This window comes from Bubalus bubalis, chromosome 15, assembly GCF_019923935.1.
Source record: "Bubalus bubalis isolate 160015118507 breed Murrah chromosome 15, NDDB_SH_1, whole genome shotgun sequence".
Lineage (NCBI taxonomy): Eukaryota > Metazoa > Chordata > Mammalia > Artiodactyla > Bovidae > Bubalus > Bubalus bubalis.
In genome coordinates this window covers 73,831,108-73,854,743 of record NC_059171.1, presented here as the reverse complement: position 1 = coordinate 73,854,743, position 23,636 = coordinate 73,831,108, and positions in this window count along the sequence as shown.

The window sequence follows — 23,636 nt, the reverse complement described above, 5'->3', positions numbered from 1 at the left end:
GCCTACAAGAGAAACCTGGCCGTTACAGTCCCTTTCTTAAAATCTACAGAAGTTTCCTTTTGCTCTCAGGGTAAGATCAGCTCCTAAAGCCTGGGACCTCTCTGGGGTGCAGCCTCTCTAGACCCCCAGCATCTTTCAGATTCTTCATTTCTCTTCTTCTGCACCCCACACATTTGTTGTCTTGGCCAGGAAAATGCATCCCTGACCTTACCTTTTTCAGAAACCCCTTCACCCAGCCACCTCCTAAGAGTGTGGCTAAACAAGGTGAGTGCGGGGTCAGGCAGCCATAAAAAAGAATGAAATTTTGTCATCTGCAGCAACATGAATGGACTTGGAGGGTATTAGGCTGAGTGAAATAAGTCAGACAGAGAAAGACAAGTATTGTATGATATTACTTATATGTGGAATCTAAAAAATAGAAAAATCTGGTGAGTAAAACAAACAAAAAGAAGAAGCAGACTCACAGATAGAGTAAACTAGTAGTTATCAGTTGCGGGATGGAAGTGGGGAGGGACAATGGGGATCGTTGCGGGTAAAGGGTTGTTATGGGATTATATGAAATCATGCATGTGAAATGAAAATTTGTAAAGCATTACAGAATGCAAAGGATTAATTCAATAAAAAATTAAGTTAAATTAAAAAAGAAAAGAAATCAGAGTCATTGTTATTGTTTCGAAGCTCAGTCAGACTCTTTGTGACCCCATGGCCCGCCAGTCTCCTCTGCCCATGGGATTCTCCAGGCAAGAATACTGGAGTGGGTTGCCATTTCTTTCTCCAGGGGATCTTCCTAACCCAGGGATCGAACCAGTGTCTCCTGCATTTGAAGCCAGTTTCTTTACTACTGAGCCACCCTGGAAGCCCCAGTTGTCCACAGACTGGGTTCAGAATGAGCCAGATCTGGTGTGGGTAAGACCCCACCCCTGCCTCATTCCCTCCCCACCACTGCTCCATCCCATGATAAGATCCCCTTTTCTCCTTCTCTCCTGCTTTCTTCCTTGTTCTCGGCCTGACCATGGCCAGAGTTGAGGTTTGGCTGATAAAATTTCAGAGCTAACTTTTTCCAGGCATTTGCAAACCCCTGGTCTCAGGCCATTCCACAGATCTGGAAGGGGGTTGTCTCACGGCAGGACCAATCCGAGCTGACACTGTGGTCCCCACACTGCTCGCCCACCATGAGCTCACTCAAAAGCCATGCAAGTGGCCATGAGTGTTGGGCAAGACACGCCTTTCATGGGCTTGGGGCAGATCTGTGCTTCACCAGAGGTGCCCAAAGCCAGCATTTAACCTCAGACTTAAATCCCCTGAACCTCACAGACGTGAGCTGTGGGTTTTGTCTGCCTGCCACACGTAGCTCTGGAAGAACAGCCAGACACTCCAGGAATGGAGTGAGAACCGGCCTCCCACCCAGCCGTGGGCCGCGGCGGGAGCTGAGAGGTGGGGGGGTCTAGACCGTTCGCCTGTTTCACGGACGCGAAGATGGAGGCCGAGAGAGGCTGACGGCGAACTGAGGAGGACAGCTGGCCTGAGTGCTCACAGGCCAAAGGTAAACTCAGGGGATGGAGGGGCCTGAGCACTGCCGGCCGTCCGGACGCTGTGGGTCCGGCTCCACCAGAACCTATTGCCGTGTGACTTCCAGCCACTCTGTGAGCTGCTCTGAGTGTCAGTCTTCTCATCTGTAAAATGGAAAAGAAACACTCACTCCAGAGCAGCCACTGGAAAGACTAAATGAGAGAACAGGCAATGGTCAAAAAACAGGTGAGCTTTTCAGCTCCAATGACCTTTGCATCCTCACTTCCTTGAAGGAAGGGCTTTTTTTTTTTAACAAACAAACAAACATTTATTATCTCCTGGCTTATTCAGGGAGGTTAAGCCATACTGGAATGTGAAGTCAAGTGGGCCTTAGAAAGCATCACTACGAACAAAGCTAGTGGAGGTGATGGAATTCCAGTTGAACTATTTCAAATCCTGAAAGATGATGCTGTGAAAGTGCTGCATTCATTATGCCAGCTAATTTGGAAAACTCAGCAGTGGCCACAGGACTGGAAAAGGTCAGTTTTCATTCCAATCCCAAAGAAAGTCAATGCCAAAGAATGCTCAAACTACCGCACAATTGCACTCATCTCACACGCTGGTAAAATAATGCTCAAAATTCTCCAAGCCAGGCTTCAGCAATACATGAACTGTGAACTTCCAGATGTTCAAGCTAGTTTTAGAAAAGGCAGAGGAACCAGAGATCAAATTGCCAACATCCGCTGGATCATGGAAAAAGCAAGAGAGCTCCAGAAAAACATCTATTTCTGCTTTATTGACTATACCAAAACCTTTGACTGTGTGAATCACAATAAACTGTGGAAAATTCTGAAAGAGACGGGAATACCAGACCACCTGACCTGCCTCTTGAGAAACCTATATGCAGGTCAGGAAGCAACAGTTAGAACTGGACATGGAACAACAGACTGGTTCCAAATAGGAAAAGGAGTCCGTCAAGGCTGTATATTGTCATCCTGCTTATTTAATTTATATGCAGAGTACATCATGAGAAATGCTGGGCTGGAGGAAGCACAAGCTGGAATCAAGATTGCCGGGAGAAATACCAATAACCTCAGATATGCAGATGACACCACCCTTATGGCAAAAAGTGAAGAGGAACTAAAAAGCCTCTTGATGAAAGTGAAAGAGGAGAGTGAAAAAATTGGCTTAAAGCTCAACATTCAGAAAATGAAGATCATGGCATCCGGTCCCATCACTTCATGGGAAATAGATGGGGAAACAGTGGAAACAGTGTCAGACTTTATTCTGGGGGGCTCCAAAATCACTGCAGATGGTGATTGCAGCCGTGAAATTAAAAGACACTAAAGAAATGATGCTTTTGAACTGTGGTGTTGGAAAAGACTCTTGAGAGTCCCTTGGACTGCAAGGAGATCCAACCAGTCCATTCTAAAGGAGATCAGTCCTGGGTGTTCTTTGGAAGGAATGATGCTAAAGCTGAAACTCCAGTACTTTGGCCACCTCATGCAAAGAGTTGACTCATTGGAAAAGACTCTGATGCTGGGAGGGATTGGGGGCAGGAGAAGGGGACGACAGAGGATGAGATGGCTGGATGGCATCACTGACTTGATGGATGTGAGTCTGAGTGAACTCCGGGAGTTGGTGATGGACAGGGAGGCCTGGCATGCTGCAATTCATGGGGTCACAAAGAGTCAGACACGACTGAAGGACTGAACTGAACTGAAGTAGGCTAGGCTTCCCTGGTGGATCAGATGGTAAGGAATCTGTCTGCAGGGCAAGAGATCTGAGTTTGATCCCTGGGTCAGGAAGATCTCCTGGAAAAGGGAATGGCAACACACTCGAGTATTCTTGCCTGGAGAATTCTATGGACAGAGGAGCCTGGCGGGCTGCAATCCATGGAGTGGCAGAGTCAGACACAACTGAGTGACAAGCACTTTTACACTTTCTAACCCTTTAAAGAGGCTGGACAAACTGCAGAGCTCATTGAACTAAAATCTGAAATTTATTCATGGAATAACATACTATCCTTCCTAGAACAAGGAGAGTGGTTATTACATATTAGCTCTCATCTTACTATTACTGACCCATCAACGGAGACTTGGAAGCTTCCCTGGTGTCTCAAACAGTAAATAATCTTCCTGCAATGCAGGAGACCTGGGTTTAATCCCTGGATTGGGAGGATCCCCTGGAAAAGGAAATGGCAACCCACTGCAGTATTCTTGCCTGGGGAATTCCATGTTCAGAGGAGCCTGATGGGCTACAGCCCATGGGATCACAAAGAGTTGGACATGACTGAGCAGCTAACACAACACTGCTGCTGCTGCTAAGTCGCTTCAGTCATGTCCAACTCTGTGCGACCCCATAGATGGCAGCCCACCAGGCTCCCCTGTCCCTGGGATTCTCCAGGCAAGAAGTGGGTTGCCATTTCCTTCTCCAATGCATGAAAAGTGAAAAGTGAAAGTGAAGTCGTTCAGTCATGTCCGACTCTCAGCGACCCCATGGACTGCAGCCTACCAGGCTTCTCCATCCATGGGATTTTCCAGGCAAGAGTACTGGAGTGGGGTGCCATTGCCTTCTCCGAACACAACGTTAATGGAGACTTATTAAGCGCCAAATGTGTGCCAGACACTCCTCCTTGCTTGGAGGATACAGAAGTGTCGAAGACAGGGTCCCTAGCTTCTGAGAAGACAGTCAGATAATAAATATCTACCTAAATAAACAAGAGAATGTCAGGTACCAGTAAGTGCTGTGATGGAGAAAAGAAAATAAGATACTGTGGTAAAGAGTGACCCAGAGGCAGCAAATTCTTTTGCAAGTTCACAGCACGTGACACTTGAGTTGTCACCTGAATGATTAGAAAGAGGCAGAAACGGGATGATCTGAGGGTCAGGTGGTCCAGGCAGAGGGAATAGAGAATGCAAAGTCCAGAAGCAAGATGAGGGTAAGATGGTTGAGGACAAAAGAGAGGTGGTCATGGAGAAGCACAGTGAAAGGAAGAGGCGTGGAAGGAGATGAGAGCTGACAATTAGGCAGGAGCTGGACCACAGTGCTGGCCAGAGAGTTTGGGTTCAGTTCTAGGCACAATAAAGGCCCCCTGCATGGGAATGGCGTGGTCATCTTACTCCTTAGCCAGAGGATTAGCTGTTGTGTGGAGGATGGACTGTGCAAAGAGGTGCTAAGTTGCTTCAATCGTGTCCGACTCTGTGACCCATGGACTGTAGCCCACCAGGCTCCTCTGTCCATGGGATTTCCCAGGCAAGAATACTGGAGTGGGTTGCCATGACTTCCTCCAGGGGATCTTCCCAGACCCAGGGATCGAACATGCACCCCTTATGTCTCCTGCACTGGCAGGCGAGTTCTTTACCACTAGGGCCACCTGGGAAGCCCCTGTGCAAGGAGGACAGTGAAAGCCCCAGCCATGCTCTACCTGAGAAAGATGCTCATACCCCTTCTTCCATCTGCAGTGACCTCTACCTGCCCGACACCAGAGCCGCACTTATTCTGTGTCTACCCTTCCTGATCTCCTCCAGCACCTGTTCATCCTGGAACTGAGGCTTCTCCAAAACCAAATCCCACAGACCTGGCCTCTCTTCCTTTATAGAGATTTGTGACTAATACTAACTAAAGTCATAGTATATGAAAAAGAAGGCAAATCTTTCAAGTCCCTAGAACCCTTCCAGAACTCTAAGGCCAAAGTCTCATTGTCTCTTGGGGCAGAGGTGGGGTGGAAGGAAGGAGGGGGAGCAGGAGGATGTGGGATGGGGAAACACGGTTTCCAAGCTGGCTTTGCACCGTGTGGACCAGCCAAGGACCGGGGCAGAACATCAGTCCGGCGGCCAAAGACAATTAACGGGACCAAGCTCCTCGGAGGAAATCCTTCCAAATCCTTTATTTCAAAGATACTCAAGAAGCTAGGTGTTTTCTTTGGAAAGAGCTGAGTTCGTTTTGGGACTCTTTAAGGGTCTCTTCTTTGCTTCACCTGTGACCTCGCACATTCCAGTGCTTTGAAATACCAGCTGTGTGCCAGCGGCTCCCGGATGGACGATTCCAGACAAGTCTTCTCCTGGGAACCTGAGATTGTATGTCCAATGGATCTGTCATAGACATTCCAAGGACAACATGTTCAAAACCAAGCTCTTGGCAGAACTTCCAAACTGGCCCTCCCACAGTCTCGCCATGTTAATAAAGCCACAGCCATCCGCTCACTTGTTAATGCCAGGAAAATGGGGATGTTTATTCATTTCCTTATCTAAGATCTTAACAAATCCTCTTGACTTTACCTCTTAAACGGGGCTTGAACCTGGTGATTTCTTCCCTTCTTCTTATCATTCTGATCTCGGTTTCCTCCCTGGATGGCAGCAGCAGCCTGATAATTGATCCGTCAGAGAGAGGGAATGGCATCAGATGGATACTGGAGCATTTGCTAAAATAAGGGATAAGGGATATAAATCTTTTTTTAAGTTTCTTCTGACTTGGGATATGCTTGCACAGATGGGATTTCTACATTCTTCGATTCCAAAATAGTCTGTGAATATAGATAGCTTGAATGATGAACTTTGCAGTTTCAGAATATTTGGGAAATAGAATATTCTAGTTGTCTGAAGATGCGGGTTAATTAAGAGGTATGACATTTATCACCTCTTAGAAGATTTCTCTCACTCATCTTTGTTTTTTATTACTTCTGATTCATCAAATTTGCACAAGGCCAATTCATTTTCTAGGAGGGCTTCCCTAGTGGCTCAGATGGTAAAGAATCTACCTGCAATGCAGGAGACCTGGGTTCAACCCCTAGGTCAGGGAGATTCCCAGGAGAAGGGAATGGCAACCCACTCCAGTATTCTTACTTGGAGAAACCCATGGACAGAGGAGCCTTGCAGGCTATAGTCCAGGGGTCGAAAACAGTCAGGCACTATTGAGCGACCAACACTGTCACTTTCATTGTTGAGGATGAGAAGATCAGGGCCCTTAAACCCCCTTCATATTCCTCACTCTTCCTGCCTATCTTTCCTCCATCTTCTCAAAACCTCTATAGGCCTCTTCACTGCCAACAGCAGGAGGAAAACGTCCAGGATTGTAATCACACTCCCGCCTTCACGTCTCCAGCACCCATTCTCCCAACACTCTGGGATGCGTCTTTCCAGGCCAGGAGCACACCGCACACCTTCCAGATCTGGATCTTTGCATCTGCTCCGCCCTTTGCCAGGACCACCCTTTCCCTGCATCACTGAAAGTTCAAGTCCCACTCATTAGTCTTTTCACTATAGTTATTACTTTCATTTCACTCAGCAACACGCAATGTCCTTCCATTAAGTCCGTAGGTTGTACACCTAATGGAATCTTGTATTTGTCCTGAACTTTAATGCATGTAGGCACACACCCATAAGCTGTACATGTTTTTGGTCTTGTGATCTGTGTTTTCCTTCTTTTCCCTTTTTGCTTCTTTCACTCCCTTCCCTTTGCAGGGTGAGCCCTCCCCACTCCCAACACTGCCCTGAGCAATCAGTGCCACCAACGTGACGTGCGCATGCCCTGTCCACTCTGCTCACAGAGGCATCCGTGTGTGTGCAGAGCTTTCTCATCACTGTTTGCTTTATCAGAATGGCATGATATAATACAAAGATGTCTCTTTGCATCTCACTTTTGTCAGTTAGCCTATTCCTATTAACCAAACTGATATCATTTAAATATGGTTTTTAAATGATCTCATAATGTTCCCTGATCCAATGTAACTTTACAGTTGACCCTTGAACAACGCAGGAGTTGGGGCATGGCATCCCCGCAGAGTCAAAAATCCATGAATAACTTTTTGCTCCCTCCAAGTTTAACTACTCATAGCCTGTTGTTTCACCGGAAGTCTCTCCAATAGCATAAATGATCATAAAACACATATTTGGTATGCTCTATGTATTATATACTATATTTTTATAATAAAGCAAGCTAAAGAAATGAAAATGTTAATAAGAAAATCACAAGGAAGAGAAAATACATTTACAGGACTGCATTATGTTTATCAATACTGTAAGTTTATGCTGTCTGTTGAGCAAGATGAATTTTCTATCAGTATCTACATCAATATTTTCTTATATAATGTAAAACACTGTAGGTATCTACTAACAATAGACCTCAAGAGTAGAAAGATAATTTGAAAAAAAAATTCGTATTTATGCATTCATATTTAAGGATTCACGTGTTGATAACAAAGAACAGTGATGTGATCACTGTGGTAGGAGAGGGTGGGTGACCTGACTGCTTCATGGTAGCCTGGCCTGTACACTACTGAATGCGTTGTCATCGAGGTTTTATGCCGTCCCTTATTACAGTCATATTCATGATACAGTATTGGAAACATTATTACTTTATAAAGAACACACTCGATCATAGGCTAATAGGCCGTTTCTCCAGTTATCAGAAAGGCAGACTGTACAGTAATGCTATTCTTTGAAAGTAAAGTTATAAAACAGTAAGAAAATGAACATATTATTAATGTTATATTAAAACTTCAATTCACTTTCTGCCTATTATGTAGTACCTACATATATTTTAGGCATTCATGACATTTCTAACTTTTTCTTAATTTTTAGATATTTTTAGGCTGCATGTATATTTTGTATTTTTTTCAAATTATCTCAAATCTCCAAAACAATCTCCAATATCTTTATTGAAAAAAAATCTGTGTGTAAATGATCTGTGCCGTCCAAACCCATGTTGTTCAAGGGTCAACTGTATTTATTTAAACATTCACCTAAAAGTATGTTCACACATGTGAAAACAGTGTCAGAGAGATTCATTTACTCCCCGAGGTCACAGGAAGGGCAGAGATTTGAACCTGTCTGGTTCTAAAACCTGGTTTTTCTGATGTTCTCCACTGGCTCCTATGCACATCTGAGACTCACAGCCACCCTGAAGATTGGGAGGCAGGCTCCATCATTCCCTTTCCTGGACTCAGAAGGGTTGAAGGATTTAACTTTGTCACAAGTGGAAGTGAACTGCAAATCTCTGCTTTTACCGTCAAATCTAGAACTGTTTCAACTCTGGTACCTGCCTCTCCTTTTCTCTGGAGCTGGGATAACAGGGTGGAACGGCTCGGGGCAGCTGCTGGGTGAGCCTGTGTCTCTCTGTGGGTTGTCTGCTATCCAGATGAGCAGAGGCATCCCCTGCTTTGCCAAGATTACAGGAACCTCCACTCTTCAGTAGATCTTTCCTTTGGGGGCTCAAGTGGGTGGGAGAGAAGGGGGAGACATGCATTAAGTGAGAGACCCTGAATTCCCCAGGACCAAAATAACCTCATTTTCCCCCACCTCCACTCCCACCCTCCATCCAAGGGAAAGAGAGCAGCAAAGTTTCAGAGACTGAAATGACTAGAAACAAAAGATAATTATTCAGTTGCCCAATATTTACATAAGAAGCTGCTTACATTTTCCTTTCCTATTTTTAGCTTGTGAGCTTGCCCAGAGTCATGGACACCCACCCACGTGCACACAAGGATGTGTGTCCTGATTCACGTGTCTTACACACAGGCTCCATGTGCGTAGGGACCCCACGCCCAACCCCCTGACTGCAGACACAGTAGGGCCTCTGAGATGATCTGTGTTCCTCCCCAAGCTGTGAGTCTTTGTTCATCATGCTGTCGACTGAATAAAAATGCACAGCCTAGAAGTTGAAAATTAATATTTTACTTGGCAGACTTACTGAGCACTGTAGCCCAGGATACAGCCTGTTAGAGGGGCTGCTCTGAAGAGGTAAGGGAGAAGCCAGGATATATAGGAGTTTCTTCCAAAAGAGAAAAAAAAAACCAAACACAGGTGGTCAAACTTCAAAGATAGTAATCTAATTAAAGAAAAAACAGGCATCTTGAGTTAATGAACTGACGCTCTTCTATGTATAAGAAGATGCAAGAGTCTGGACTGAATGACATGATTCTTTTAACATGTACCTTGACTATCCAGCGCCAGCATCCTGGTTTTCTCCACCCTGAATCCCCTCAGGGTACACCACTGAAGGACGGGGTGGGGCAGCTGCAGTGGCTGATGACCTTATGGCTTCAACATTCTTTGTTGACTGAAAGGACAGGTAACTTTCTTTGTCCACAATATGAATGGGTCTACATTTGAGTTTCTCCAGAAGAAGCTCCTGAGATGAGAATTCAAGGGCAAGTGGAGTATTGGGAGGTGATTTGGGGACTCCCACTAAGAGAATGATCAAGCGACGCTGCAGGGACCATAAGAAACATCATCAATCCACAGTGGTGACCAGGTAACAGGGTCCCAGCCCCACTGGGGAGCTCTGGGAGGCGGTGTGGAACCTGGCTCAGAACTATCTCATCCTTGGAGGGAGGAGGCTGGAACGTCTATTGGTCAAGTCTTTTTCTGTCGCGGTTGAGGGCTGGGGTAGAAAGAGAGGTCAGAGGCAGTCTGATGCCCAGGTGCAGGACACAGCACTGCCCGCCGCATCCCCCAGAAAAAGGCTTCCATCCAAGCTCCTTTCCATCCTCATCAGATACCTGGGATCATTCTTTTCTTCTCTCTGAGCTTCCACTTCCCGTAGCCATAAACTGGGGAGAAGATGAGGGGTGAGGCTGTGATAAACTAATGCACATCGGGCATCGGCAATTTGCATGACTCAGTTTGCTTGAGAGTCAAGTCAGACTCTTCAAAGAGACTCGTTTCCCATCTCACCACCACAGCTTCCTTAGCTCCTTTTCAACTTCTTATTAATGGCCCTAGGCTCAGTTCTCTGGAGTCTTTCTTCTCTATGACACACCTCCCAGGTGATCTCATGTAACCTGAAAGCTTTGAACATCCTCTGGACTAACTCTCAGGCATCCGCTCTTCTGTGCTCTCTGCCTCCTCCAAAGTGGATCTGGACTCTGACCGCTCTCACCTTGCCTTCTATCACCTAGGTCTACACCCCTCCATTGGATCATGGCAATAGCTTCTTAATGCTTAAAAAAATTGTTTACACCTGGAATACAGTTGATTTACAATATCATGTTAGTTTCAGGTATACAGCATATTGATTCACTTATACATAACTGCATATATATATATTTATATTTCTTTTTCAGATTCTTTTCCCTTATAGTGTATGTGTTAGTTACTCAGTGTGTCCAACTCTTTGTGTCCAATTCCCTCTGCATCTCTCTTTCTACCTCATGGACAGTAACCCACAGGTCTGTCCGTGGGATTCTCCAGGCAAGAATACTGGAGTGGTTAGCCATTCCCTTCTCCAGGTATCTTCCTGACCCAGAGATCGAACCCATGTCTCCCCCACTGCAGGCAGATTCTTTACTGCGTGAGCCACCTAAGCCCACTTTTTCTTTTGCAGATTCTTTTCCCTTACAGGTTATTGCAAAATGTTGAGTATAGTTTTAACTCTTCTCTTTTTAATTCCTGTCCCCTTGTCAGTCTTTTCTCCAAACAAAAGCCAAAGGAATTCTTTTATAATACAAGCTGGATCATGTCCCTCTATTCAGAGATTTCTCATGCCTTCCCATCTCTTCTAAAGGAAATGCCAGCATCTTAACACTGGTTTACAAGAGCGATTTGACCCCATGACTCAAATCTCAAGTCTTATCTCCTCCCACGCTCACTCCTACTGACCGTTCAAGTACCTTTGGCCTCGGGCACTTTGCATGTGCTTCTCTCTCTGGGGGACATTCTTCCCCAGATGTCCTCCTTCACCTCCTTCAAGACTTTGCTCAAATACACTGTCTCGGTGAGGTCTGCCCGAAGCGCCGTTTCAGGCAGTGATGCTCTTCCTGCTCACCTCCTCTTCCTTCCCTGTTATTCTTCACAGCACTCATAACCATTTATTTTACTGTATGATGTTTGTATTTCTTTAACTCATCATCTATTTTTAACCCACTGACCTCCAATAGAAAGTAACCCGAAGAGGGCATTTCTTTTCACCTGTTCTGATCATTGAGGTATTCTAGAGCAATGCCTGACAAAAGAAGGACTCATCATTCGTAGAGTGAATGAATGAATGGTGTGGTGTGGGATCACAAACATCAATTCAGTCTTATGTTCACAACTTACAATCTGTTACCTTGTACACATTACTCACCTGTCTAAATCTTAGTTTCCTGATCTGTAAAATAGGACAAAAATTAGTGCCTCCAATCTATGGCTGCTGTGAAGAGAGATAATATAAGATATATCAAACACAGCAACAAGACATAATGTGCTAAAAAAGATTTTTTTTTAAATTTAAGTTTTTCTTTCATTTTGTTCTTTGATGTCTTCACAGATATCTCAGTGGGAAATTCAAAGCACTCATGGTATAACAGTAGATATAAGAAAATAAAGAAACAGAAAGCAAAAAGGGATGCAAAGTGTATGCAAAAAGCTAGCATAATTATGTAAATCTACACATACCCACACACAGAGACAAAAGGTCTGAAGAAAATATGTCAAAATATTTACCATGATTGTTTCTGGCATTTCTGAGGGGATTGTGGGTGACTTTAAAGTTTCTATTCACATAATTTTTACATTTGTAAAACTTCCCATGGCAAATTTGTGTGACTTTTACAGTTAAAAAAAAAACCAATGAACATCTTAAAAGAAAAAACAAAATAGAGACCTTCTACGAAATATGTCTCTCTTTCCTTAGGAAGAATTTTTTATTCATCAAAACATTAGAAATTCTGTGGATGTCCAACATAGAATATGACATAGAACTAGAAATAGAATCTTAAGATAAACTATTACACAACCCTGAAAATGAAATTGTACAGCATTCGTATATAAATATATCCTAAATGTAACTGTACTGAAATTGACTTTTTAACACCAAGTTCTCATACCAGTCAAGAGTGAGTTCAGGTCACATTTGAATTCTTATGTGTCACTCATTCACACTTTGATTTACAAATCCACGTCTGTCTTCTCCAAAGCCCGTATTTCTACTACATATCAAGTAGTAACTTCTATATACTGAGGCCAGATAGTCTCAAATGTAGAATAACTAAAAAAACAAATATGCAACTTCTAATCGATTGATTGATTGCATGTTTCATTTCTTGTAACAAGAACGGCAGGTGGGGGCCAGAGGGCTGAGTTGCCCAGATTTGCCTCTCTCACCTGGAGTGAAGACTGCCCCATCTCTGCTTTCCTGAGATTTCGGCTCCCAAAGACCAAACTCTGGAAGAGAACCTTTACATCCTGTGGGCATTATTAGGTGCTTCCCAGGTGGCTGAGCGGTAAAGAATCTGCTGGCCAGCGCAGGAGATGGAGGTTCAATCCCTGGGAAGACCCTCTGGAGGAGGAAATGGCAACCCACTCCAGGATTTTTGCCTGAAAAATCCCATGGACAGAGGAGCCTGGTGGGCTACAGTCCAAGGGTCTCAAAGAGTCAGATACAACTTAGTGACTGAGCATGCACACACACAGGCATCGTTAGGGGACAGCTGAGGACACGGACCAGACATCCAGTCCGCATCAAGGTCCGAGATCCAGGATTCAGGCAGCACCTGGTGGGAGAGGAGGCTGGGGAACGTCTGGTCCTGCCTGTTCACCCCAAAGAGCCGCCCCAGGTTGTGGCAGGGATTCAATTTGTCAAGAAATGACTGCATTGTGTCATTTTCTGTTATCTGACAAAAAATGGGGCTTCAGAATAAGCTTTACATTGAACTTTTTGATGTCTTTTGGAGAGAGTAAAATTCAAGACCCACTGTCATGATAATCAGAACGTTCCTCAGGCGGTAACAAGGTTCCTGTCTGAGGGTTTTTCAAGCAATGATAATACATAAAAGCAGAGCAATTATGCTCCCAGGGTCCAGCTTTGTGTCCCTGACGCAGCATCCTCCTGAGCTGTGTGGAGGTCCACGCTGGTTTGCCCTGTTCATTTCAGAGAGCATCTGGAAACCCGGAGCAGCAACTGAGGCTTTATGTAGAAATCAGGAACAGACACGGGACGGAGGGATTAGATTGTGGAGAAACAGGGGAGCTAGGAGAGGATTTGGGAAGACAAGGCTGCGTGACATTTCCATTTGGCTCTGTTCACCATCTATTAATACCAGGAAGGAAGAGGGGACTAGAGGCAGAAGTAGACACCGTAGTTCAGTCAGAAGAAATTGCTAGCCTGGGAGGGTTTTTGGGTGTCTTAATGACCACGAGGCTCCAAATGCATGAGCAATCGTAGGGAGTGGTGGACAGATGGTGGGGAGAAGGGACTCCCCACCTCGTCCCGCCGCTTCCCCAAGGGAAAATATTCAATGACAGCAGGGCCAGTGAATCAGCCATTTGGCATGCTAGATCACCAGCGTGGTGGTTCCGATCCACTCCAGCCAAATATCAGAACAGGTTCTCCCCGGAGCAGCAGAAGGTACACCCTGTGAAATTACAGGGTGGTCTCTGCTCAGGACGACACCCTGCATTGGGGTGCAGCTCCCAGCACAGAGGGTGGCCCCACCCTGGGGCCCTTTGATGTGGCCACTGGGAGCTGCCTTTCGCTGCATCAGGATGTCCGGGTCTGACTGGCCACCTGCCCTGCTGTGCTCTCAAACATCCCCCAGCCTCGCCCCAGGTCCCCAGCCACCGGGGACTCTCACCGCAGGGTGGGGGCAAGGATCAGGAGCAGGGGAGGGGTCTTGGATAGGGTGATGGTCTGGTATGAAAATGTGGGTGTTTCTGTGGTTTCTGTGCTGGACGCAGTCGCAGCGCCCCGTCTCAGCAGAGGTGATGCTGTGTCCTGCTGGCGTGGCCACCAGGACCTTTGAGGGCTTCGGTGACACTCCAGGCCCTCCTGGGAAGGCTCTGGTTGGGCATTTTGAACACAGAAGGCAGAGGTGGCAGATGGAGCTGTGTTCTGGGGAAGGGAGCCGGGCCAAGGGAGGAAGTCTGGTGATGGAGGTAGTAAAGGGTTTTCACGGCCCTCCGAACGTTGGGGAGGGAACCTGGATCCTCAGGGGCACCACCTGGAGGCAGGGGTGAGCTGGCCGGAGGGCAGGGCTCCCAGCCGCCAGCGGCGGGCCTGAGGGCTTTCAGAATGAGTCAGGGCCTGGCCGCTGACACTGGTATTTTCCATCTCAGGCCATATGGGCTGATTCTGAGTTTCAGAGGAAACCACTTGGCAAGAGGCAGCCTGGGAAATCTCAAATCATATACAAATGTCTCCCGGCCCGCCCCCTGACCTCCATCTCGGGCGAACGTGAGCACACACGCACCACCTCCAGCCCAGAACATAGATGGTCATGTGAGAACACACACACCACTTCCAGGACTAGCACGAGGGAGCACGTGCACACACACAGCCTCCAGCCCTATCACACATGCCCACACATGCACCCCCCACACACATACAACACGCACTCACATGACTTCCACCCCACCCTATGTATCCACTCTCCCCACTAAACACATAAAGAAACAGCTTTTGCTCACTCATTCCCACTGTGCCAGTGTGAAAGGAAAAAGCCTGCAGAACCCATGACCAATAGGCACCTCCACTGGACCCGGGGCCCTGCCTGAGCAGCTGGGGGCAGGTGGCCGGGGAGGGGCAGGGTGGCAACCCCTTGAAGGGGGTGCCAAGGGACTCCTGCAAAGCCTCTGAACTGTTCTGATGAACAAGTGCTACAGGTGGAAAAGATGGAAGGGGGACTTCCCTGGAGGTCCAGTGGTTAAGACTCTGCGCTTCCACTGCAGGAGGTGCGGGTTCCATCCCTGGTCAGGGAACTAAGATCCTGTATACTGTGGTATAGCCAAATGAAAGAAAAAAGGAAGAAAAGACAGAAGAAATGATGTAGCTGATGATGCTGGGTGACACTTTGGTTTAGAAAAAAGGCCATCCAGGGCCTTTTGGATCAGGACAAGCACAGACCTCTCCCCACCCCACCCCCTGCCCCAGGACGTGGACGCAGAGTGGGTATAGATGAGTCACCTGATACCGTAACAGGAATTCCAGATCCTTTCTGATGGGCAGGGAGAGAGAGGCCAGAGTCAGGAAAGAGGAGAAGGGGAAGATATCGCAAGAGTTCCACGGGTGAGCAAGTGGGCGGTAAGCCTGGGGAGAGGCTAGGAAAAGAGGGCCCAGGGTGTGATGGCTGAGAAGCCCAAAGGTCTAGGGTCCTATATCCAGTTGTTCCTGATCTGTGTGGGTGGTGTTCGTGACCCCAACCTTTAGTACAAGTCTGTCACGCAAGCAGGTGGGGTTCTCACGTGAACAGGGTGGGGAGATGCCAAGGAGAGGAGGGCATTATGGGAAGGAGGTGCAGAAAAGCAGGCTGAGTGAGGGGCAGGGGGTTCAGAGGACCACACTTGGGAGGGAGAGCAAGCATGAGCATGTGTGTGTACATATGTGTGCCCATATGTGTGTGCATATGAGTGTTTCTGTTGCAGCAGAGGGAGCCTCCAGGCTCTACATGTTGGGCCACTGTTAGGGAATCATTGGAGCTGGGGGTGAAGGCCGCAAGGTCATGGACATGGGGTTGGTTTTCTTGCCACGGAGAAACCTCTGAGTCTGGGTTGGTAAGAGGAGAAGCCACAGGAGCCCAAGCCTCCTATCACCCCACAGAGGCAGGGGCCAAGGCAGCAGAGTGGCTCTGGCTCCCAAGGAGGTGGCCGTGTCTCTTGGTGAGAAAGCACCCTCGTCGGCGGGGGATTGCACGAGCTGCCAATGGCCAGGAGGTCTGCTTTCAGGTGTGAACAGTTTACAGCTGTTGTCTGGGCAACCAGCTGCCCAGGGCTTGGAGAGTTCGAGGACCATGGGAACCTGGTTGCCTAGACAACAGCTGCTGTGACCGGAAGACCAGGTCTAGAATGTAACCCAGCTTGGGTGTGGTCCCTCCGACCAGGAGGATGAGGACCCCAGGTCTAGGTGGCTCATTGTCCAGGTAATTGGGAGTGAGTCCCTAGGCCACTTTCAGACACGTTCGTGGGAGGGCAGTAGGCTTCCTGAAATCTGAGGGTTGGAAGCTTGAGCCATTGATTCCCATTAAAGAAAAAACACAAAAAAATTGGGAACTTGGAGGACATGAGGTCACTGACAAAGGCTTTCAAGCTACAGAAATCATTAAGACACATTTCCAGCCTTTGAGCTGCTCACCACCCAGAGATGAAGGCAGGCAAGTTACTGACTGCAAGTCAGCATTTTCCATGCTGACGGGACAGTGAGTAAAATTCGGTGGAAGGTAAAGGAGAGAGTTCCTGAGGGCCCAGAGGGGCTGAGGCTGGCTTCGCAGGAAGGGAGACAGGAAGGAGGGAGAAGAGCTCCCCAGGAAGAAGAGCAGAGAGCATTCTGGAAAGGGCAAGGGTGGAGGTGACACCGCCTGACCCGGGGGCTTGGGCTGACCACAGGAGGGAGTGGTTCTGCAGCTCTGTTCTTTCTTGACTTCCCCCGAGCTCACTGCCTGCAACAGAAAAGACTGACATCTCAGGCAGAAAGTTCTAGCTTTGGATGTTCAGCAACCTGATGGACCCACCATTTTTTCCCGTTTTCCCAGCAGGATCAAGGAGAGGGTGGCCTGGCTAGAAGAAATTCTGCATCTTTAAAAAGCTTGAACAACAAACTGGGGAGGGAGAAGATGACTCTTAACAAGTACGTGTCCAGCCAGGGCAATAGAGATCTGTAGTCATCAGCAGAGAACTCGGTTGAGCGATGCAAACAAGCCTGTGTATCTGGCGAGGGGAGTCTCATTCTGCACAGCAGCATCGGCTTAGCCTCCGCCAGGCAGAGAGCAGTGGCTGAAATCCATCTCTTGTCTGTCACCAGGCTGTGAACCGACAGGGGCCTCCCCCGAGTAGAGCACCTTGTCCTAAGTAACATAAGTGCTCTATATGGACCAGCTGGCACCCAGAACATGGCCCTGGAACTAGGAGCCCTGTGTTCTAATCCCACTGTGGGACCCAGAAGGTACTGCCCTAACTACTTCCAGAGAAGTGGCTCTACTTCTCCATCATCTTATGAAACACAGCGTGGCCCAGTGGGTGAGAGGAAGTGTGACAAAATGCCCTGGAGTTGGTATCAGATGAGTGACCCAAGGAAACCCCAGGGACCAGCTCTGTGATGGTGGACAAGTCACCCAACCCTTCCGAGCCCAAGTGTCCTAGCTGTAAAAGGCAGATGAGCACTGCTCTCCATGCTTGCCTGAGCTGCTGTGGCGATCAGATAAGTTAATCGATACCCATAGCCTGTGGACACTCCCAAGACAGTCATGTTTATATAAAAGAATCCAGGAGTGGGAGTCTGGTGACCCCACCCATCCACTCAAGGACCATGCGAGAAGCTACTGCTGAGGCCAGGTGACATCCTCTCCAATGTCCTCCCCCAGCTTCACTTGAGGACCCTGAGAGCATGTGGCCCAGCTGCTGCTGACCTGCTGGGGGGCCCCTTCCTCTCCTCCAGCTTCAGTTCCAACTAGAAAATGGCAGAGAGGGATGAGATGATCCCGGATGCCCCATCAAGCGCTGACCTTCTGTGCAGCTACGGTGCTGTACATCATGATCTCTGTGGTGCGACTGTCCCAACACTCAGATCTCCTTGGTCTCACTGAGGAGGTAAAACGAGGTTGCTCAGTCACTCAGTCGTGTCTGACTCTTTGTGACCTCATGAACTGTCGCCTGCCAGTCTCCACTGTCCATGGGATACCCCAGGCAAGGATACTGAGTGGGTTGCCATTTCCTACTTCAAACTGAGGCTGAGGAAGGTCCAAAATGGTGCAACTGCATCATGTTTGCATTTAACTTGTGGGTAGTCAACTCTATGCACTAAATAATTAGTAATAATATTGGTATGATGAAAATAGAGAAATGTTTTGAATCAAATGCCTATAACTACAAGCCATCTATTTCTCTTTCATGTTCAACCAGAAAAAAAAAAAACAAAAAACAAAAGAACAGGGATCTTCTCCAACGTCAGAGTAAAATTTTAGCTTTGAAAGGTCATATTCTACACGACTGTGTGCTTCCCTGGTGGCTCGGACACTAAAGAATCTGTCTGCAACGCAGGAAACCCAGGCTCGATCCCTGGGTTGCAAAGACCTGCTGGAAAGGGGAATGGCAACCCACTCCATATTCTTGCCTGGAGAATTCCATGGACTGAGGAGCCCGGAAGGCTACATTCCATGGGTCACAAAGAGTCAGACATGACTGAGCGACTAACACATGCCACACCACACACATTCTATACAACTGTACCAACTGGACACTTACAGATTTTCAAGATCTGTATAGGCTGTATATGATTTTTACTCAAGATATCAGAGCCGAACCTACCTCCAATACTGCAAGATTCAGAGTAATGGTAGTACTACATTCAGTACTGGAGTAATACTAGTACTAGGTTCAGTACTAGAGTAATACACGGATTCTTTACTGGCTGAGCCACCAGGGAAGCCCCGTGATTAAAAATTACTTAGCAGAATAATTAACAATGCAGTAAGTGCCCACATCTGATTTAAAAGTTTTGTTTAAAGTAAGCTACAAAATAGTACCTATCATAAGTGCCATTTTTGTTTTTTAAATGTGTAAATAATTATATGTTGTAGGACTGTGTTTGTAAAAACTCAGAGTAGAAAGGTGGAAACACTCTGAACAATGTGAGTGTCTCTCTCTGTGTACTGAGGCTTGCTGTGATTCCATTTCTCTCCTTTGGCTGGTCTGCTTTTAGTAATAATTCTTATGCCTCTGCAATCCAAGTTGTAAGTCGATGATTCGTCTAAGAAGTTGCTGGGAAGAATCTTCAGAGGGTTCCAGAAGAACAGCAGTGGCTGGCTCTGGAGGCCCCATGACCCCGCTTCCCCTCTCTCAACTGCTAACATATGTTGGCGCTCTCTGGGGCTTGTGATGTCACCCGGCGGGCCGGCCCACCACTGTGGTTATGATGTCATCTGCTGTCTGGCTGTGTGGGTCTGTGGCCATAAAGTGGCTGGAGAGGGGCTGTCCCTGGAGGCGGTCCCTTTGTCTCCTGCACGCAAGCTACCCCCACAACTCAGTCTACAGGAATGTGCCACCATAGCCCAAGAAGCTCTGGGGCTGCAAAAGGGAAGATGGCTAAGTCTGGGGGCGTGGGGATTTTGGCCTTAAGCTTCTACTTGCAAGGAGGCTGAAATGCCTAGGTCCTCCCTGGTCATCCTAGCCTGCCTACCTCCTTCTGCTCCATCTCTGAGAGGGCCCATCTCATAACTGTATCTACTGGACTTTGCAGGAGGTTTTCAAGGTCAGCTTTGATGATTCTCTAGCATTCTCAGCATTCCATGCTCACTGTGAACTTTGCCCCATGATAGGCCCTCTGGCCAGCAGCAGCCTCTGGTACCCCAACATGGTTAGTATCAGCCCATCCTTTAAAGAGCCAACTGCAAAGTCCCCTCTCCTCCTGCCACAGGGAGGCTGCCAGGTGCAGACATTCACGGCTTGAGCCCTTGTGCCAGACTTCTAGGTCCAAGTCCCTCTTACCAAGTATGGACTTGGGCAGGATTTCTCATTCCTCTGGATTTTGGTGAAATGGGTTTTTCACTGTTCAATTTGCATGAGAAGGAAAAGAGGAATTTCATGTATGATCCTGGCAGAGCTCGGCTTTGGTCAGGGTTACTGTTTGCTGTGGCACGTGACAAATAATCTTCTTTTGTGTCTCACAGCAGCTCCTCCTGGACATTTCTGGAACCTCTGGCACCTTATATAAACCCTGCCAATTTCCTTTCTCATCAGTAAAAGGGGGATGGAAGTAACGATTAAGTCAGGATAAGTATCTACTGTTAGGGGTTTCCTTCATGGCTCAGATGGTAAAGCATATGCTTGCCATTCAGGAGACCCAGATTCAATCCCTGGATGAGGAAGATCCTCTGGAGAAGGGAACGGAAACTAACTCCAGCATTCTTGCCTGGAGAATCCCATTGACAGAGGACTAAAGTTCATGGGGTTGCAAAGAGTTCAGACATGACTGAGTGACTAACACACACACACACACACACGTGCACACACACGTGAACACACACGCATGCATGCACACGCACACGTGCACACACACGCACATGCACACACACACACATCTAATGTTGAAACTGGAAACAATCTCAGAGAGGGACAGCTGGTCTACCTTCTCTCCCAGGCACTTGGAGATCTTTATTAATAAAAAGGGAGGTCACTGAAAGACCAGGCAGTGTTTCTGGGTCTTTCTGGTCCAGCTGACTGAGTTTGCCGTGTCTTGTTCTAAACCATTAGGCACCCAAATCTTTGAACCAGTTTCAGCCCCTGCGAGCAAGAAAAGGGGTGAGAAGAGAGGAAAACGGTTGGTGACTTTTACCTTAGTGGCGTGAGAGACCACAACTAAAGGATTTTTGCCCCAACGTGTTGGGCATGATCTACTTAAGATAGCGAAGTTCAAGATGGAAGTACCGATAAGCTGTCTTCCCAGCAAAGTTTCCTCCACCTGCTCCCTGTCTCTACTCTTCCCCCAACTCATTAATCTGCACCTGTCTGCATGACCCATCAAACAGATGCAAAGTGTTACAGAGTTGGAAGGAGTGCCATCAATGAGAAGGATTTCAGGACGTTAGTGCATCATGGGGCTTGTGAAATCTTTAGGGAAAAATGACTTTGTTTGGAACATTACTTGATTCCTATTGTATAGAATATGTTTAGTTCCAATAAAATTCCCCCAAGATTCTCCCAGCCAGAAGATCTTGGCCTTAATTTCTCCTGCCTGGTACCCTAGGGGCCCAAGGTCTAACGGTCCATGGGCCTTGGTAGCCATACAATAAGCTATCTTGAAGGGTGATATGACGTTTTTAGGAAGAGAGGGGTGTGGGAGCTACAAGCATGGGGCCTGGATCTCAGCAAACACACAAATGGTAGCAATGGTTGTACTTCCAGTATGCTTGGTAAATGTTTATGGTAGCCAAGGGGTTTAGTTTCTGACTTCTTCATGACCTGGAGGCACTGTGCATTGGTCTTCTATTGCTGACATAGCAAATCGGCTTAAAACAATACAGATTTATTTTATCACAGTCTCTGTGGGTCAGAGGTCTGCCACAGTCACCCCAGGCTAAAATCAAGGTGTCATTGGGGCTGCATTTCTTGCTGGAGGTGCTGGGGAGGACTTCACTTCAAGCTCCTTCTGGTTGTTTGCAGGATCCTAGATCCTTGTGGTTGTAAAATTGAAGTCCTTGCTGGCTGTCAGTTGGTAGGGGGGCACCCTTAGTTCCAGAGGCCTCTGTCTGGTGGTCCTTGTATGCACTGCATCTCGGAGACATTGAATCCTTCTCATGCCTGGAATCTCCAAGCCCTCTCTTTCTGCAGCATCTCTACTGCCCCTGGCTAGAGAAAGTTCTCAGTTTTTAAGGGATCAGGTGACTAGATTGGCCTTCACCCCAACTGGATACTCTAGAAATCTTCTTGTATTAAGGCCCCTACCCTTAATCACATCTGCAAAGCCCCTTTTGGCATATAACAACCTATTCATGGAGTCCTGGTACCAGGGCATGGCTATGTTTGCAGGGCCATTATTCAATCTACTATAGCCCTCAGTGAGTTCTGTGCCAACATAAGAATTCTGTCTGATATGGTGAACTCTGAGTTTTCCTTTATTCCTCTGAGCACTCCTTGTACTGGGAGCTTTCTAAGTGCTTGGGATGTGAAACGGAATTGATAATACTACCAAGAGGAACGAGAAAAAGAACCTGACTTCTGTTGAGCATCTATGATGTGTCACGTGACTTCCTGCACTTTCTCTAATGATCAAGAGCATCCCATTGTACAGATGAGAAAGCTGGGGTTGAAGGGTTCAACAATGCATCCAAGGCCATCCAGCTTATATGCTGCACAGTTAGGACTCACCTGCCCATTCCTTCTGGGCCCTCCAGGTTCTAGACCCTCCAGTCTATAGAGGGGAAGCATCACATCTGCTGGGACCAAGCCCTGGACCCTCCCCACCAGGGGCCACTTCCTTCTTCCCTAGAGTGTGAGGCTGTCTGCCTTTGTGACCTCCCTGAGTGACCCTGGGGTTTTCCCAGGGCAGTTGGAACGGGGAGCCAGCGCCCAGAGTTCTTACACAGAACCAAGAGGGGAGACTATGGTGCTGGGTGGGCTCTGGGCCCTAAAGTCTCCTCTGGCCAAATTTACATGTTCTTGACTACCCAGGTGTGCATCTTCCTCTTTTTGATGAGCCAGTATATTTATAACTCATCCTTCAAAGGGTAATGAGCGGTTGGCTTCAGACTACAGTCTTGTAGAGAACCAGGAACAAATTAGGTGTTAATACATGCTATTGAACTAAGTGAGAAGCGCCATGGCAAAAAGGCAGAAAAATGGAAATGAAAAGCCCCGCATTATAAGAGTCATTCACCTCTAGTTACTAATTATTCCTAATTATGACAATCGCCTCTTGATCAGCTGCTGCATACAGAAGCTTTTAGGTGCCGTTGATAGCCGTGAACTTATTTACTCTTCATGGGGCTCCTGAGAGGTGTAGATATGGGATTTCATCACTAACTCTGGAGGCGTTCAGTGATGTTAAGTAACCTGCTCTAGGACACAGATCTGGCAAGGCACAGAGTCTGGATTCAAAGAGGCAGGTGTGCCCTCTGCCAACTCACAGCCAACCAGGCCTTTAGGTCCTTTAGCCAACCAGGCAGCGAGACCAACAGGGCCTTTAGGTCCCTGGTTTTATTGTAGTCTCACAACTCCTGTGTTATTGCTCATTTTCTTCCCGTATTTTACAGTGAAATAAACCAAGCTTCAGAGACGTCAGGGGCCCTGCGCTAGAAGGGCCAACGGAAAGAGGAAAGAATAGTGGCTTCAGCTTTGGTGTTTCTATTCTGCACTGTCCTGCTCTGAGACCACATCGCTCCAGACACTGGGCTGGTGTCTGAGGTCACGCTGTTTTCCACCATGGAGCAGGCTGGGAACTCTGCTGCTGGGGGTAGAGAGGGGCCTGTCTTTTTTGTCCTGGTTTGCACTTTTTTCTTCCTCACTCTTCCCCCAGCTCCTCCAGGACTGGCTCGTGCATTAGAGACACACAGAAATGCCATGTCCTCACGGAGGGCCTCTGGCCAGGCACACTGCTGGACTAGAGGCTGCTTGGGGACAGTGGAACAGAGGCGAGGGAGGAAGGTGAAGGTCCATTCAGAGGGAGGGGAGATCCAATAAATTCTAGTTTGAATATAAAGAAACAAAGAGGAAGAGAAGATGCCA